Here is an 18,098-nt window from a genome sequence, read left to right on the forward strand (position 1 = left end):
ACTTTACAAGACACATGTAAGGTAATAATGCAACCAGCAGGCATCTTCTCTTCATGGTGTGACTTTTTATTTTAGTGGGGGGGTGGGGGGTGTATGGCATGAGGGGCTTTCCGGGTGTTTGGAATCCAAAGTTCAGTAGGGGAGTTGGTGTCCTTGCCATTGGAAATCCTCAGAGTCCATGCCACAGTCTTTGTCAACATTGGTCAGACAGTGACCAGCAAGGCCATGTGGCAGAGAATGTCTTTTGATACTGTGCTGCTGTTGCTCCAGTGGGCCAGGTGCCAGGCCAGGTGTCCTGGGAGATGGTGCTGTAGACCCTCAGAAGCAGGACGTGACGATGTTTGGGATGCTCCATTGGATGTTTCCTCCTCCTCCTCCTGATCCCTCCCTGTGGGTGGTGATGTTCTACGCCTACTGGCACAGGGAGGGTTGCCCATGTTGTCGGCCATCCAACGGAGTGTACTGTGAATTCCCGTGAACACCGTCACGAGCTCAGCCTGTCTGTCCTCCATCCTCCGTTGGTGTTGCAGTAGACAGGCATGTTGCTCCGCATGTTGCTGGGCCTGCTGGGTCTTGATCTCATCGAGGGTCCCCTTCATATCGTTGAGGGTGGACACAACCTGGGCCATGCCCGTGGTGTCCTGCCGGTATGTGTCCAGGAAGTTTCGGACATGGGAATATACCGGTTCCCCAGCCAACTGGTCGGGCAGGCGCCTCCGCCGTCCTCCACTCCCACCACCCCTGCCCACTTGCGCCTGGCCTGCCGTTGTGGGCACATCGGGTCTCCGGGACCCCTGAGGGATGGCATTTGCGGTGTTGCCTGCCTCCTCCTGGGTGCCCGGAGAACCTTGTCCCTCCTGGACAGACTGGCTGCTTTGTGGTGGTGGGGCAGGGATCCTGGGTGTCTCCTGGGATGTGGCAGGAGTGGGGGTGGTGGTTGGCCCCGTTGTACCTGACGCAGGTGCTGCAGGTCGTTGGACACCAGAGGGGCCAGGTTGGTCGGGGTCGTCCACAGAGTGGTGAGAGTCATCGCTGCCGGTGGGATCGGCCTCCAGCAGAGCCGGGTCCTGTGAGTCTTCCCCCCCAGTGTTGGGGGGTGAACCACGAGGTTGACCTGTGTGTGAGAGAGACAATGTTAATTTTGTTCCATGCAACATCCATGTTTCATTAGTTTCAAAGTTGGAACATTTCCTCTGGGAATTTGGATCTGTCTTGCATTCCACTCACAGTGCACTTGTGCATCGGTGTGTCCCTTGGGCACAGCTTTGGCGACTTTAACTATGTGTGGCACAGTCTTACTTGCTGCGTCAAGTGTGACTGCAGTCAGCAGTGGAGTGGTCAGGTGTGGTGAGCCGTGCATTGGCGCCTTCCGTGTTGCACTGTACGTGGGCACATGAAGTTGTTCCACACACTTCAATGATGCAGGTAGCTGTCGTTGTGCTCGTGCACAGGTTGTGACATGGCCCTGTGTTTTGCCATGGAGGAGAGGGGGGGTGCTGGCACTGGCCACCCTTGTCTACATGCACGCAGTCCACCTGCTCACGAGCAGACATTCCCACACACCACAAGGCTGATTTGCTCTCCCTGTGTCTCCCTCCCTCCCTGTCCCCCTCTCCCTCCCTCTCTGTCCCCCTCTCCCTCCCTCTGTGTGTCGGCCTCCTCCCACTGTCCGTCTTCCTGTGTCTCCCTCCCTCTCTGTCCCCCTCTCCCTCCCTCTCTGTCCCCCTCTCCCTCCCTCTGTGTGTCAGCCTCCTCCCTCTGTCCGTCTTCCTGTGTCTCCCTCCCTCTCTGTCCCCCTCTCCCTCCCTCTCTGTCCCCCTCTCCCTCCCTCTGTGTGTCAGCCTCCTCACTCTGTCCGTCTTCCTGTGTCTCCCTCCCTCTCTGTCCCCCTCTCCCTCCCTCTGTGTGTCAGCCTCCTCCCTCTGTCCGTCTCCCTGTGTCTCCCTCCCTCTCTGTCCCCCTCTCCATCCCTCTGTGTGTCACCCTCTGTCACCTCAGCCCAGCTTCCTGGGCACACACTGTTAGCAGATCTTTGAATGGCCCTTGGCTTGTTGATGTGAGTTTGTTTCTGATCTCCAGGCACCCATTGGGTGTAGTGTCTGTGTCTGCGCTGCTGCTGTGGTGGTGTGTGCTGCCACTCTTTCACAGTGTTGGCTGTTCATTAGCTGCTGTCATGTTCAAAACAGTGCCTTCACCCCCATGTGTTAATGCAAGGTGTCCGCCATTTGCTGGCGAGTCTTTCCTGTGTGGGGACACACTGTTTGTCTGGCTGTGACCTAGGCCATATGGGCAGAGGGCATGGTTGTCTGCTTCTGAGTTGCACTATGTGATTTTTTGGGGACACCCTCCCGCCATCCGGGTTACCGTGTCATGTGTTGGTGTCTTCTGTGACATGTGACTTGACATTGTCCAGCTGGGTGCATGGGGCATGGTGGCGCCAGTGGCATATGCGTGTTCATGGAGTGTGGTTGAGTCATGCGATAGCTTGGGGTGGTTGCGTGCCTGTTTGTGAGTTTGGTTGTGGATGACGTTCCCCCCATGTGAGGTGCTTTGTTTGTGTACTCACCCGGGTCTCGGAGTCCTCCTAATCCTTCGACTGCCTCCACCGGCAGTATGGCCATCACCCTCTCCTCCCAGGGATGGTAGTGTACGGGTCTGCGGGACGGCCCTCCTCCAGTGACGTTGGCCTGGTTGTGTTCATCCGTCATCTTGGCTCGGACCCTCCTCCGCAGATCGTACCACCTGGCTTGGCATTCCTGCTTGTTCCTTCTGGTGTCCGCAACAGCATTCACAGCATCGACGATGGTCTGCCTCATGGCTGTTTTTGCTGAAATGCTGGTCTGTCTGACCAATGTTCCAAAGAGGTGTGGCTCGACTCTGAGGATTTCATCGACAAGGACCTCCAACTCTCGGTTACTGAACTTTGGATTCTTGTTAGTGGGCATGGTGAGGGGTGTGGGTGTGGATGTTGGGGGGGGGGTGTGGATGGTTGTGGGTGTGTGGGTGTGGTTGTGCAGGTGTGTGTGTGAATGTGATGAGGGGGTGTTTGTGAAGGTGTGTGTGTGAAGGTGTGCAAGTGTAAGGTGTAGTAAAGGTTCTAGTTTGGTGCTGTAGGTTGTCTGTGGGGTCTGGCAGCAGTGAGTCTGTTGCAAAGGCTCATGGTTTGTGTGTGTGGGCCCTTTTTATTGGTCCATTGGTGGGTGTGGCTGTGTTTGAAGTTTGGGTGGGTGGTGTTTTGGGCCTCTGTTTGTTTTTGGCAGTTGCAGGTCAGTGAATGTGTTGTTTTAGTGGTTGTTGGACATGTTTAGTGGCTTTGTTCCATTCGAATGGTGTATTCTTGTGTTTTTTTGGTTTGTCCTGGTTGTGTACGTGCGTTTTTAGCGTGTGTACCGTGTGTACATGGGCCATTTTGTTGTACAGTGCTGTCCTTGTGTGTGGCTTGGTACGACTCGTACATGCGGTTGTGATGTTGGGGCCTGGGGTGCGCTCCGTACTTAGAATGTTGTGGTGGGGGTACGACTCCAACGTACAGGGGTGTACATACACGGGGGGTACGACACGTACGGGGGGTACGACACGTACAGGGGTGTACATACACGGGGGGTACGACACGTACAGGGGTGTACATACACGGGGGGTACGACACGTACAGGGGTGTACATACACGGGGGTACGACACGTACAGGGGTGTACATACACGGAGGGGTGCGACACGTACAGGGGTGTACATACACGGGGGTATGACACGTACAGGGGTGTACATACACGGAGGGGTGCGACACGTACAGGGGTGTACATACACGGGGGGTACGACACGTACACGGGTGTACATACACGGGGGTATGACACGTACACGGGTGTACATACATGGGTGGGGGTACAACTCTAATGTACACGGGTGTACATACACGGGGGGTACGACACGTACAGGGGTGTACATACACGGGGGTACGACACGTACAGGGGTGTACATACACGGAGGGGTGCGACACGTACACGGGTGTACATACACGGGTGGGGGTACGACTCCAATGTACACGGGTGGACATACACGGGGGTACGACACGTACACGGGTGTACATACACGGGGGGGGTACGACACGTACAGGGGTGTACATACACGGGGGTACGACACGTACAGGGGTGTACATACACGGGGGTACAACACGTACAGGGGTGTACAGACACGGGGGTATGACACGTACACGGGTGTACATACACGGGTGGGGGTACGACTCTAATGTACATGGGTGTACATACACGGGGGGTACGACACGTACACGGGTGTACATACATGGGGGTACGACACGTACAGGGGTGTACATACACGGGGGTACGACACGTACAGGGGTGTACATACACGGGGGGTACAACATGTACAGGGGTGTACATACACAGGGGTACGACACGTACACGGGTGTACATACACGGGTGGGGGTACGACTCTAATGTACACAGGTGTACATACACGGGGGGTATGACACGTACAGGGGTGTACATACACGGGGGATACGACACGTACAGGGGTGTACATACACGGGGGGGGTACAACACGTACAGGGGTGTACATACACGGGGGGTACGACACGTACACGGGTGGGGGTACGACTCTAATGTACACGGGTGTACATACACGGGGGTACGACACGTACACGGGTGTACATACACGGGGGGTACGACACGTACAGGGGTGTACATACACAGGGGTACAACACGTACAGGGGTGTACATACACGGGGGTACGACACGTACACGGGTGTACATACACGGGTGGGGGTACGACTCTAATGTACACGGGTGTACATACACGGGAGGGTTCGACACGTACGTACGGGGGCTGGGGGGGTGTCGGCGCGTACGTACGGGGGATGGGGGGGGTCGGCGCGTATGTGGGCACATGTCTCCATGGTTGCTATGGGTGTTCGGTGCGGACGGTGTTTTTTCCATACGGTTGTAACTTCTGACGCACGGGATGGATCATGATTCCGCGGTCGGACTTCACTTTTCACATTTGTACGGAGTTTCGTCCGAGGACGTGTCGGACACATTTTCCGACCTGAGGACGTGTGGGGAATTATTCCCAATGCGATTTGTATGGTCTTTTTCCCAAGCGAATCGTAATTGGCAGTTTGTACGGCACTTGTACGATTTGTACGGTAAAAAGACCCGATACGAGTCGTACGGGGAAAATTTTTAACGGATCGTAATTGGCACCGTACTGTTCAACAAAGAAACTCCAACTCCAAGGACTCCAGATCCAGGTGGATTCCCAACCCCTGCAAACTCTGCACCGACACCCATGACTCGAGTTTGAGTGACTCACCTAACCTGTGCAGTCTCCCTGGCAATCTGAACCTCATCTGCATCAGTGCATGACCTCTCCAGGATACCCCCATGACGCCTGTAGCCTCTGTTTAAAGGGTCCCCCGACCATGACCAGAACCAGCTGAGAACACCAAACACCAAAAGGCACCCCTGCATCCCCCTCAACATTGGGGAGCCCAACTGACTATGCCCAGGTGTCCTACAGCTACCCAACTGACCTGGCCAGCCATTGGTCGCCTTCGTCCAGCCTTCTGGTCCAAGCCTGGAGCCTCTTTCCAAAACCGATGACCTCCATTGGAAAGCATTGGGCACCCAACGCTGATTTTCACCCTGCACCCAGCTGCTCCTGTGCTGCTGGTGGTGCAGCTTTGGTGCTGCTTAGTGCCCCCCCATGTGCTCACCTCAACCCCTGGGCCACTTGCCCTAATACCGCTGGTACCTTCCTGCAAACCATGCCTCTTCGAGGTACCTCCCGGGTCTATTCAATTACATTGGGCCCAGTGACCTCTGCACCCAACAGCCCCAGTGCCGCTGGTGGTGCAGTACCTACCTGATCTTGAACCTTGCCCTGTGTTGTCCTAAACCCCAGAAGCCTAGGGAAGTAAGTTGAGTACTTGCCTGCAAACTATTTAACATTGTTTTCTTCACAGGACTGCATTGCAAGTCTATCTGTTTCACTGAACTGTCTAACTTTATTACTGCAAAAGCATACCATTGTACTTGATTGACATTTACAGAAAACATTCTTAAAACTGTAAAATATATAACTGCATTTATAAAACATTACTGCTACTTTACAACACTGTAAAACTTACCTGCGCTGAGTGATTCTTGTTTCTAGAATGAAATAACAAAGTAACAGCTTTTTATAACAAACAATTGGTCTGGATTCAGTCTTCGAGTATGTGCTATCATTTCTTGCTTGAGTGTGTACAGTAAATGCTTAACACTACCCTCTGAAAAGCCTAACTGCTCAGCCCAGCTACCACTAAATTGAGAGTGAGGTATTATCTACTTTATCCTCTGCTATACCTTTGGGGACTCACTGGACTCTGTGCACACTATACCTCTTTTTGGTATAGTATATGCAGAGAAAGCTTCCTACACAGCCTCACCATGTCCCTTCAGCCTTGCCGCTTTATTCTCTCTGGTTTTCCCAATCAAGGGAACAGTATCTAAAGATTTTTCTGATTCAATCTCAGTCCTTCCATTCACCACAATCTCACTAGCCCCTACCTTCATTATACTCTTTCCTGTCCCTCATCCAATAACCTCTCACCTAGTAATCCAGTCTCCTGTCAGTCACACGTGGCAGTTTAACCTCTGTTATCCAAATATCTGTCCAATGTGTCTCACAAAGCCCCCTGAAATCTCTCAATCCCCAATCCATCCCCCCATTCACACCCATTACTGGCAATTGCACTGTCTCTCAAATCTTTAGCTTCAACAGGCCTGTCCTCAACATCCTAAGCATCCTTCTTATTCCCCTCATGGCCACACTTGGGCTTATCACTGTTCCGGCAGTGGCTCTCGGACTGCCTGAGTCTCTTATCCCTACTTTCTCTGTGGACCATCCCAACGATAATTGCCTTTTGTGTCATGGTATCTCTGCAGTGCTCCTTTGTGTCCTGACATTAGCTGCCCTCTTTTATCCAGCAACATTAATCTCAGTCTAAGATCCTACAGCACTTCCTTTGCAAGATGGCGACCCCGAAGCACCCCTTTGTCTCGCTGTAGCGTCTGACACTGTGCTTCCTGCATGGTCTATTGTGTCGCTTCTCTCTGGACTCACTAGTTCACTATCTTCTGACCCTTGGCTGTTGCAAGAAATTGGTTTATTAGTTGAGACGGGTGAAAGCCGCGGTCAAACTATAAACACAATCCTTTTTAGGGTGATCCACTAAAGTCACTAAATAAACCTATGCTTAACCCTCTTGTAGCTTGGCACAAAAACAATCAGGCTTAACTAAGAGGTCACGTGTAAAGAATTTATGAAGAACTCAAACACTAATGAAGTAAAAACACAACTCAAGAAAAATCCCAATTCAATTCAGAAAACTAGAGTTAATTTAGAAAAATAAATGACACCAAAATAACAAAAATCCAATAAGTAGAAACAGAGTCATGAGTTTCTAAAGTTTTAGTTGAAAATAGTGTCAAAAAGCACAAAGGGCCCATTGCTGTAATCTGGTCAAGCTATAACGGGGTAAAGTCTCAAGTTCATGCTGACCATGATGATCAGGTGCGTTCTGCCGAAAAATGTACCTTCTCAAGTCCAAGTCCACATGATGAGCTGCAGGTGGAGGTTCATGTTGGAGGGGGCCGTGAGAATTCTGTTGCTGTTACGAGCAGCAGGGCAGGCATCACAGACAGTCATTGTTTGGCACAAAGAGTTGTTCATCACTAAAGATTCGCATTGTTTGGCATCATAGACAGTCATTGTGCGGCCCGAAGTGTCCGGGTCATAAGGGCCACAAATGTTCACCTTTAGTTCAGGAGGAGTGCACTCAGATGCCAACCAAGGGTCCAGTATCTGGGGAGAGCACCGCTTGGAGATCAGGACTCACTCCAGCAGGGGCCAGCAGCGAGGCTCAGGCAGGTCAAGGTAGGGCTAGTTGGTGCTGTTCAGCTGGGCAGTTACAGGAAGGCATCTGAGAGCTTGCTGTGTCCCTGTAGCTCAAACAGGAGGTCAGCCAACTGACCCTTGAACTCATGTATGGGGAGCTTGGGTTCAAGGCACGTAGGTCTGGTCTTCCTTCTTCAGACAGCAGGGCAATGCTTATTCTGAATCTTTCACACATATGTTCTCATGAGAGGTTCTGAAGGTGCCACTTTTATCCCCAGTGTCAGCCTGTTGGTGGGGAATGCCCTCTTTATTTAGCCTTCCCCCTTTCCTGGATTTTATTTCAAACTATCTAGGGTAACAAAGGGTAGGGAGGCCTAAGTGTGAGCTACATTTGTCTATGGCAGGACCTGCAACCCTTAAAAGTCTGGTGTGGGATATGCCTGAGGCTATCTTGTAAAGTTCAGGAAGGCTGAGTACAACCATACCCACCTTAGCACATCCTACTCAGGAGAGGTACGCCCTGCCCCTCACCTAAGGCCCTTCTGTCTTCCAGCCTTGAAAGAATACACAAAACAACACAAGAGAGCCATTCACAGCCAAATGATCCTCAACACAGGCAGAAAAGCATATTTGGTATAGGCAGAAAAATGCCACCTTTCTAAAAATGGCATTTTCAGAATAGTGACTTATAATATAACTTTACATTAAAGAGGATTTTAAATTGCAATTCATTTGAGTGGAATAAACATTTCTCAAACTGAAGTTACCATGTATTAAGTGTAATAGGGCACCACAGTGTTAGTCTACGGAAGAGATAACCTTACATCAGTGAAGAAAGTTTATGAGTTTTTCACTACCAGGATACATAAAACTTAGGTACACATGTCCTTCTTTTTAAATACCATGAACCCTGCCATATGAGTGATTAGGGCCTACCTTAGGGGTGACTTATAAATATTAAAAAGACAGGTTTTGGCCTAGCAAAAGGTTTATTTTGCCAGGTCAATATAGCAGTTTAAAATTGCACTACAAGCTGCAGTGGCGTGCCTGAGACATGTGTTACAGTGCTACATTAGTGTGTGGCACAATGGGTGCTGCAGGCCACTAATAGCATTTAATTTACAGGCCCTGGGTACATGCTGTACCATTTACTAGGGACTTATAAGTAAATGTAATGGACCCATTTGGTATAAGCCAATTTTACAATGTTTAAGGGAGAGAACACAAACCTTCTCAACAGGAGTCCTAATGCCTACAGAAACAAGTTCAGCAGAACAGGGGAGTGAAGGTAAAAAGCCTGGGTGAATAGGATGTCAGGTCTAACACTTGGCAAAAGACCCATCTTCTATTCCTCCAGAGCCTTCCACATCATGCACCCACTGAGCCATCCTCAGGTCATCTTTTGCTTGTTGGATCCCTATCCGCACCTCACACCCCTGACCTGTCCTGTGCATATAACAATTGTTAATTTAACATCAGCTCAAAGCCTCTGAGTCCTATCTGCTCAACTTGACCCCAAATATAAGACTCCATGACTTCAGAACCATTTGGTCGTAAGGCAGATCATCTTGGACTGTGGAGTGCATTCCTGCTCCACCCATTCTACTGCATCCAAATTTACCACTCCCTGCTGACCACCTTGGTCGATGGCGTTGGAACTTATGCCAAAGCTAATGTGCCCTTTCAAAGTAGGATCCTAGACTGTAACAAGCGGCACTTTTCACTTGAAGTGCCCACTCATCACCAGACTTTCTTAATGCTAATCGAAGCAGATGCCTGCTAGAGCTCCTTCCTTCTATGCAGTACCTGCTGTCCTTCCTGTCCAGCTCCCTGTTTGACGGTGGTGCCTAGATCCCCACTCACACCAGCCTGTTTTGGGCCAAAGAGTATAACATTGGTGCTGGTTCCCCACTTGCAGTGATGTGAATTTCTTAGGGCTGCCAGCCCCTGTGGCTAATGGAGCTCCTTTAATACTGTGGCATCTTCTTTTCAAGGGAGTTAGTGTCCCCTCTATGTTTAATTTAGTTCTCAGGGCCCTCTTATTCCAGAGGTGAGGACCTCATCCATTACCCCAGCCTGAAGGAAAGTACACAACCTTGGGACCCCCGATGCTATCCATATGGGCCTACCTACAGATATTGATGTTGTTAATAATCCACTGAATACCGATGGCAACATTCCTACTGTTTACAACACTGGCAAGGGTTCTTTGACCTCCATCCGAGGCAGAGCACGCCCAGATGACCTCCTTACCCTAGCAAAAGATGCTTGATGTGAAAGATGATGCACTGACATCAACAAGGGAGCTGCAGGGCCAGCATACCAGCACCCCTCTGCCTACCCCTCTCCCAATCAACTTGTCCCCTCCTCCCAGGGCCCCAATGGCTTAAATTAAAAAGTGAGCATGGGATGAGTCAATGTACAGCCCATGGATGATCCACCAGTTGATGGCTCAGAAGGCATGGATGCCCTCCCTCATAATATGCTCTCTTTCTAGCCCTTTAGTGTTTTTTTACACATGTAGAACAGACCAGAAAACAAAAAACTTTAAAAACACTTCCTGTTTAATGGCCCCAAGGAAAAAGGGAGGTGGGGCGGGGCTGGGCGGTGAGTCAACAAAAGATTTTAAAAAGAAAAACACTTACCTTGCGCTCGCCACATTGCCGAGTCAGCAGTGTGGCGAGCGCAAGGTAAGTGTTTTTCTTCTTTTAGAATTGTATTTTTCCTCATTGTCATTCCCCCACCCCGCCCCACTGCCCCGGCTTTGACTACCTATATTGATAATAAGTGGGCAAGAATAATTTTAAAAAGGCTTTAAAGTGATCCATTTCTGTAAAACCGTGTTGGCAGGGGCACATTTCTTTTATGTGCTGTAAGCTGGTTACAGGTAAAAGTGGTGGGCGGGGGGTTTCTTTTTTTCTTTCTTTTTTTTTCTTCGCTGTCTTTCGACTAACTCCCTGCCCTATTACGTCTGCTTGCATAAGTGGAAGTAATTTGAAAGTGGGGGGGGGCAAATTTAGCGAGCGGGTCCACGCACTGCTGGTAATGTTGTTTTATATTTAGCGTTATTTTCTTCTCGCAAAATGCATCATTGAATCCAAAATGGAATGCGAGCGGGCATTTTCGTTCTATGAAAATAGCAATAATGTCGAATTACTCTTTTGCGTAATTATGCAGAATCTGGCTGAAATTTTGGGCAATTCTACGTAATTACACTGCAGCTAATTACGTGAGTTGCGCCCACCCCTAATATCAAACTGCATAACAAACCAGCACAGTGTATTGATAAAGCGCTTAGGAAAGAAGTGCTTTAAAAATGCAGCATTTGTTCTATTTTTAGAACTTTTTCTGTGAGGTGTCAAACTTTTCAATTCTCTTTTATAATTGTTTCTTTTTGACTTTGGAGTTACCCGGAAACATTCAGGTGGGAGTTTGACTGCATTATCTCTCACGCTTTGTTTGGGCCCCGCCTGTCATGTGCCCCAGTGCATACAATGTTGGGCCATATTGTCAAGAAATCCTGGCTATAGGACTGGTTATAAAAATCCAATATTCAGCACATGCAGCCAGAGTGGTAAACAATATTAGTGCCAGCTTTTATTTCACTTTTAAATAGTTCCCTTCCCTCATGTCATGTTTTCAGCTACGTTTAACACATTGATTGTTTTTTTATTTGAAATAATTGTCACAGTTTTTATAACAGAGGCAGCAGTCACAGATCAGCATAGCACAAGGATCATGGCATTTTTTTCACAGCTCAACACACAGGCAATCCCTGAACAGAAGGCATATGCAGGAAAAAATGCATTTATTTCCCAACACAGCCATCTTTTTGCTTTTTAATTGAATCTTTATTTAGCTTTCGCTATAAAAAGATACTCTTAAGCATTCAAATGAATTGTTACAAAAAAAATCAAGAGACTGTAACGTTACTTAGTGGCAGCATATCAATGACACATTACAATAAAATTTCATTTTTATCATTTGATTTAGTTTGGATATTCTCTTGTGCTGTAAATGACAAAGTGGTCCCAGAGCGCAAACATAATTGTGAATCAACATATGTGTGAATATATGCATGTGTAGAAACATGCATGTTTGGGTTTTTTGATGAGGGACAAACTTGCAGGGGCGGCTCCTCCGTTTGAGCGGAGGCGCGTAGCCTCACAAAGAGAAACCCCAGGCTGGATCCCAATAATATAATAGTAATAAATTATATTTATTGCCGTTTTATTTTTCAGCAACTGACCCATCCCGAACTGAGTGACAGGACAGGGCGGGGCCAGTGCTGCTGAGTGGCATCAGAGAGCTGTGCGCTTTAAAATGAGCATGTCTCTTCGGTCCGCCATCATGCGGCGGCCAGCCAGACATGCACATTTTAAACTTCTCTAGCCTAGCTGTCTTAGCCTGGTTAGAGAAAGTGCAGGCCTATAGTGCTTTTGAGAGTGCTGAGTGAGACTGCTCCCTTCAATCTTTCCGCTGCTCTCATGCTGGTGAGAGTAGCACCAGGATTAGTTAGGGGAGTTGACTGTGTCCCGCGTTGGAGCCTTCATTTGGAGAAGAATGAAGGAGGAGGACGTCACGTAGGAAGGTGAGTGTATTTATCTTTTTGGTGTCCCCCTGCTTCACCACCCTCAGTACATGCCAGCCGCCACTGAAAGTTACCCTCACATGATTTGTGGTTTGTTGACAATTCAGGGGCACTCTTATGATGGTCTGACAGCCAAGTGCCTGTTTTGTGCTCCTGCGGTGCGTAAAGTGAATTCATTTAACCCTATACTTCTCTGAGTTAGTGCTTTATTTTCAGATAGAATAGTTCGAGAATAGTGGTTAAGGTTTACTGCTTTCGGTTGCGGAGCTTTGCTGCCTGAAAATTACACACTACAGGCAGTACCTAATGTGTAAAAGAATGAATGCTGGTGCCCAAGGCTCTGCTCAGAACCTACGACCAGCACTAATAAATGTTGGGTCTCTTTACTTAACTACCAGACACTGCCTGCCTCTTTATCTCTCTTTGTGACGTGCTTTCCCTCCTACTTTCCTGTGGGCTTCTTTTTATCTCTCTTGCTCTCGTCAATATCTGAAGAGGAAAAATAAGTGCCCGAAAAAGTGAGAGCCTGTGGTCCCCACCGGCATCCACTGGATCAATTTAAGCACTGGCTGAGAGAAATATTGGATTCAATTTATTCTCTTCATACACTACAGGCACATAAAACTACTGATTGACTGCGCTGCACCAGAAAAGCCCATCATGATATGGGCCCTAGTTCCCCACGGCTGTTGGTGCAGACGTACAGAGGGACTATAGTTCTCTGTTGTATCCTTATGCCGGAAAGCACCATGTGAAAGCAGGGCCTGGTTGCTTGAAAAAGAAACGTGTTCTGCTCAAGTATGATTAGGTTAACAGGATTGGACTGGTGTTGAGGAGAATATGGTGTTGCCAGAAGGGCTGTTCTAAAAGGATAATGTGTGGGCTGCTTTTTTACCCTTTATGGGCCTGTCAGATTATCTGATAGGTCAATTTTGCTGTTGATATTTCTGCTACTACCACAAACATTGCCAGCAGCAACCACAAATGCATGCAGCCTCACTTAGTTTACAAAACACCTATCTCGCTTTACAAGTTAAATTTGAATATGCGGTCCACCTTTTTCATATATCCGATCCACTAATGGGGACCACTTTTATTTTGGTGCCTGGGCCTATTTTCTGTCCCAGTCCGACCCTGTAGATTATAGGTTTGGCTCAATAAAGAGGTTAACACCTCCTACCTTAGTTTGGTAGATCCATCAATAAAGGGGCCAATGGTGGTTCAGACCATGCAACACAGTTCTCCAAATTATATTTGCTCCATCCTTTCCCCACAAAGGAGAAATTGTGAATTATTATGGTAGCTCAATCTGAACTTTGCTGCTCTGATGAATTAAAGCATTAGACCTGTAAGTAGCCTGGACCTAGGTGCCAAAGTGCTGTGGAAAGTTAGCAAAATATGTCATTTGTGATACTTTGCTCCACTGAGAGTGAGTGGAGAGCTTTCAGCATCAGTAGTATGGGGTGGTTTTTAAATTCAAGGACAGTCTCCCTATATGGTGACAAATTCTTTGTGAATAAAGTACCTGTTTTGTGGTGTGGACTGTGTAGATGATATTGCAGTGATCCCACCTTGAGAGGTCTGAATGCCATTTTAGACCCTGGAATAAACTAGTGCTGTCCTCTGGGATTATTTCTATTTAATTGACAATGCAATCCTGCCCTCACCAACCACAATCAGGCAGAAGAAATGTTTCTCATCCCAAACAATATATGGTATTCTGCAGTGGCGTAGCTAGACCTATGGCTGCTCGTGGCAGTCCCTGCGTTTGCCACCATGCAATGGCTGCAGGTAGTGGCGTAGCTAGACCTATGGCTGCTCGTGGCAGTCCCTGCATTTGCCACCACACGATGGCTGCAGGTAAGGGGGGGGCACTGGCAATCCCTGCATTTGCCACTCTGTGACGGCCGCAGGTAAGTGAGAGGAGGGCGGAGCTGCCGTCCCCAAAACTCGCACCGCAAGAGGTGGACCGCCCCTCCTTGCTATGCCACTGTTATTCTGGTATTCCAAGACGCAGACATGGTTGTCAGACAGGTAGTCGAGGTGGATGTAGATTGTTTTGCTTGGAGTACATCTTATATTGGCAGTTTGGTGCGTAGATCACAAGTCCCAGGGTCCTTCTATCACTGTTAGTAAGCAAGAGGGATTGGAATGTCTGCAGCACCCCCTCTATTAATCTTGGTAGTGAATGAGGAGACTGGAACTTTGTGGAGAAGTTGGTAGAATTTAATGATTTCAAAGGTGGTGTCAGAAACTCATATTCATTCATGTTGCAGGTTGAGACGGATGGGTATAGCAGTCTGCCCTATTAAGGGGTTCATATTGGTCTAGTAATGTTAGGATGGTTTGATGGTCCAATCAAGTTAAATGCGGCACTCGTTTTTTTCCGTGACCCCCGGACTAGATCCAGAAAGCCTGTTCTTTGAGGCCCTAGACCCTAATAGCCAAACTCTGTGGGATTGTGACCCATAGTCAGTGCCCAAAAGTCAAGCTAAATGCTATTTCGTGTGCTATGGAGGTCTATTCTACCATGATGTATTTATCATGTTTCAAATGGGTCCCACTAAGCCAAGCCTGCCCCTCTCTACATTATGTGCAGTGCCACATGAGTCCACTGTGTTACCAAGAGTTTTTAATCTATGCATGAGCTTTTGTTGCAAAATGCAGAATTTTTCCTCATCAAAATATAACATTGAGCGTCATCAGAAGACAATGTCCAAACCAAGAGAAGTTTCCTCTCTGTCATGGCAGATTGGTAACTGCATCAAGGGGCATATTTCCAAGGCCGCTGTGCCACTGGAGCATCACTTTTTTTGATGCTCTGGTGGCGCACAAGGCTGAGCCATATTTACAAGGCCACACAAAGCCACCATGTGTGTCTTTTCATAGCCTTGTAAATATGGCCTCTGTTAGACCTGGCACATTGGTGTGAGTCTCCCTTCCATTTTTCGCTGTGCCTCATGTATTTTTTGCTGGTGCTAGTTGCTCAGGGCACTGTGCCACTGCTGTCCAGTGCCACAGTGCAAGTGCTCCCTATTGTAAATTGAAGTATGATTAGTGATTCCATGAGTGGTTGGTTTGGTTTACTTGTAAGACCCTGTACAGTGCACCAGGAGTGCCCAGCACTTGTAATCCAAATACTGCTGGTAGGCGTGCAGCACCAGTTGTGCCACCCACAGAAGCAGTCTGTAAAAGTGTGTCTAAGGTCTGCCATTGCAGAGCCTGCGTGTAGTCGGGTACTGTCATGTTGACTGGGCAAGTGCACCCACTTGCCAGTCCCTAAACCTTCCCTTTTCTTCATATCAGACACCCCTATGGTAGGCCCAAGGTCAGGGTGCATTGTAAGGATAAGGTAGGACATGCCCTGGTGTGTATGGCATGTTCTAATAGTGAATTACAGCCATTTTCGTTTTTCACTATTGCAAGGCTACCTGTTCTCCATAGGCCAGAATGGGCAGTTTGGTTATTACATCTTATAATCCTAACTGACTCAGGGAACATGGTAGAAATTCGAATTCAGTATGCCTGAACTCAGGATGATAACATACATCTTTTAGTGAAGTTGGTTTTAACATTCTGTGTTTGAAAATGCCACTTTTAGAAAGTAGGCATTTTCTTGTCTAACCATTCAAACCTGCCTCTGCTAGGCTGTGTGTATTCCTTTGTCTGGAGTTTGAGTGACAGGGCTGGGGAATTCCAGGAGACAGGGTGAGGTGCCCCAGTGGTGAATAGAGAGATCTGCATCCAGATGGGTGGGAGGAGTTGCACCTGGGACCTGAATAGGGCTGTGCCTGCCTTCCACAATGCTGGCTCCCCCTCCTGGGGAGCGGCTGATGTCTCTGCCCTGCACAGTGAATGAAGAGAAGGAATCCTGTCAACAAAGTGCTCCAGAGCTGTACTTGCCTTCCACAATGCTGGCTCCACCTCCTGTGGTGCGTTTAATGTTTCTGCCCTGCATTGTGAAAGGAAAGGAGAAGTCTGGTAAACAGAGTGCTCAGGAACTGGTTTGGACTGGGCAAAGGCCCCTCTGCCTTCAGAGGACAAAGGATTTCTGGGTATAAATATTGGGACCCTGATCCCAAGAACTTAGATCACTTTGGGAAAACAAGAAGAACCTCTGCTGAGGGAGGAACCAGAAGAAGCTGAGGAGGAAACTATCCCTGAACCTGGGGGATTGGCCTGCAGTGGTTGCCTTACTGTCAAAGAGAGGAGAAAGGAACTTTGTGTGTACTTTTGCTCAACTTGTGAAGGATCTCCAAGGGCTTGGAAAAGAGCTTGCCTCCTGCTGAAGTCTCAGGAACAACAGACTTCACCCCCCAGCTCCCCAGAGTTCTTTGGAAGTGCCTGCTGCTGTTGTTGGGCCTTCTGAGGGACTGCGTGTCGCAAGGAGCTGGAAGCGCGACTCAAGACGGAGAAGCGTGCCGCCGTCGGAGCTGTTGTCGTCGCATCTCGTAAAGTGTGTCGCCGCTGCAGCATCGCATCGAGCGGAAGCGTCTCGCATCATCCAGGCAGGGTCTTGCAACGCCGAAGAAGCGTGTCGCCATCGCATCCATCGTAGCTGACGCATTGCACCGCATCAAGAGAAGAGTCTCGCATCGAGAAAGAAGCGTGTCGCCATCGCAGCCATCGTAGTTGTCGCATTGCACCGCATCAAGAAAAGCGCATCGCATCCACGGAGAAGCGTGCCGCCGTTGGAGCTGCTGTCGTCGCATCGAGTAAAGGGGTGTCGCCGCTGCAACATCGCATCGAGCGGAAGCGTCTCGCAAACGTCGGAGAAGAGTGCCGCTGCCAAAGCCGCTGTCGTCGCATCGCGTAAAGGGTGTTGCCGCTGCAGCTGATGCATTGAGTCAAGTCTTCTTGCAACATCGGAGAGGCGTGCCGCATCTGGAAGATCTTCACATCTTTATTTCTTTGCACCAAAAACTTCATCGCATCAACATCGTTGCAACACTTTCGTTGCCCTGCTTGTCGCATCTAAAAGGTACATTGACTTAAAGTGTCGCATTTAAGAACTTAAGAGAACTAAGCAAAATTCTACCTTCTAAAGTAACAGTATTGTGTATTTTTGTCGTTTAATGGTCTTGTGGTAAATCTATATAAAGAATTCTTATTTTTGATAAAAAACCTGTGTGGTGTCCATCTGTAGTGTTGTCACTTGATTACTGTATGTGTTCACAAATTCTTTACACACTGCCTCTGAGATAAGCCTGTCTGCTCTTGCCAAGCTACCAAGGGGGTGAGCAGGGTTTATTTTAGGAGTGTACCCCCTTACCCTGACTAGAGGAGAGGGTCCCTATTTGTCACAAGTGCATACCTGTGCCAACTAGAGACCCCCAAGTCTAACAGCCTCCCTCCTGCATTACTCTGCGTGAAAGGGGCATTCCATTGGTGTTGCTGTGGCTGTTCCCACACAACACCCATGGATTCTGGTGCACTCCCAGATTTACAAGGCTTTGTAAACCTAGGAATGCGTCAGATTCTAACACCTCTCAAATAGAGGCGTTAAAGTGGCGCAACTCGGAGAAATACCTTTATTTCTCCTAGTTCATCCCTACAGCACGGGCACCCTTGCAGCATGGTGCAAGGTTGCCTGCGTTGGTGCTAAGTAGCCAATTG

The sequence above is a fragment of the Triturus cristatus genome, chromosome 8, assembly GCF_964204655.1.
Source record: "Triturus cristatus chromosome 8, aTriCri1.1, whole genome shotgun sequence".
In the NCBI taxonomy this organism is placed as follows: Eukaryota; Metazoa; Chordata; class Amphibia; order Caudata; family Salamandridae; genus Triturus; species Triturus cristatus.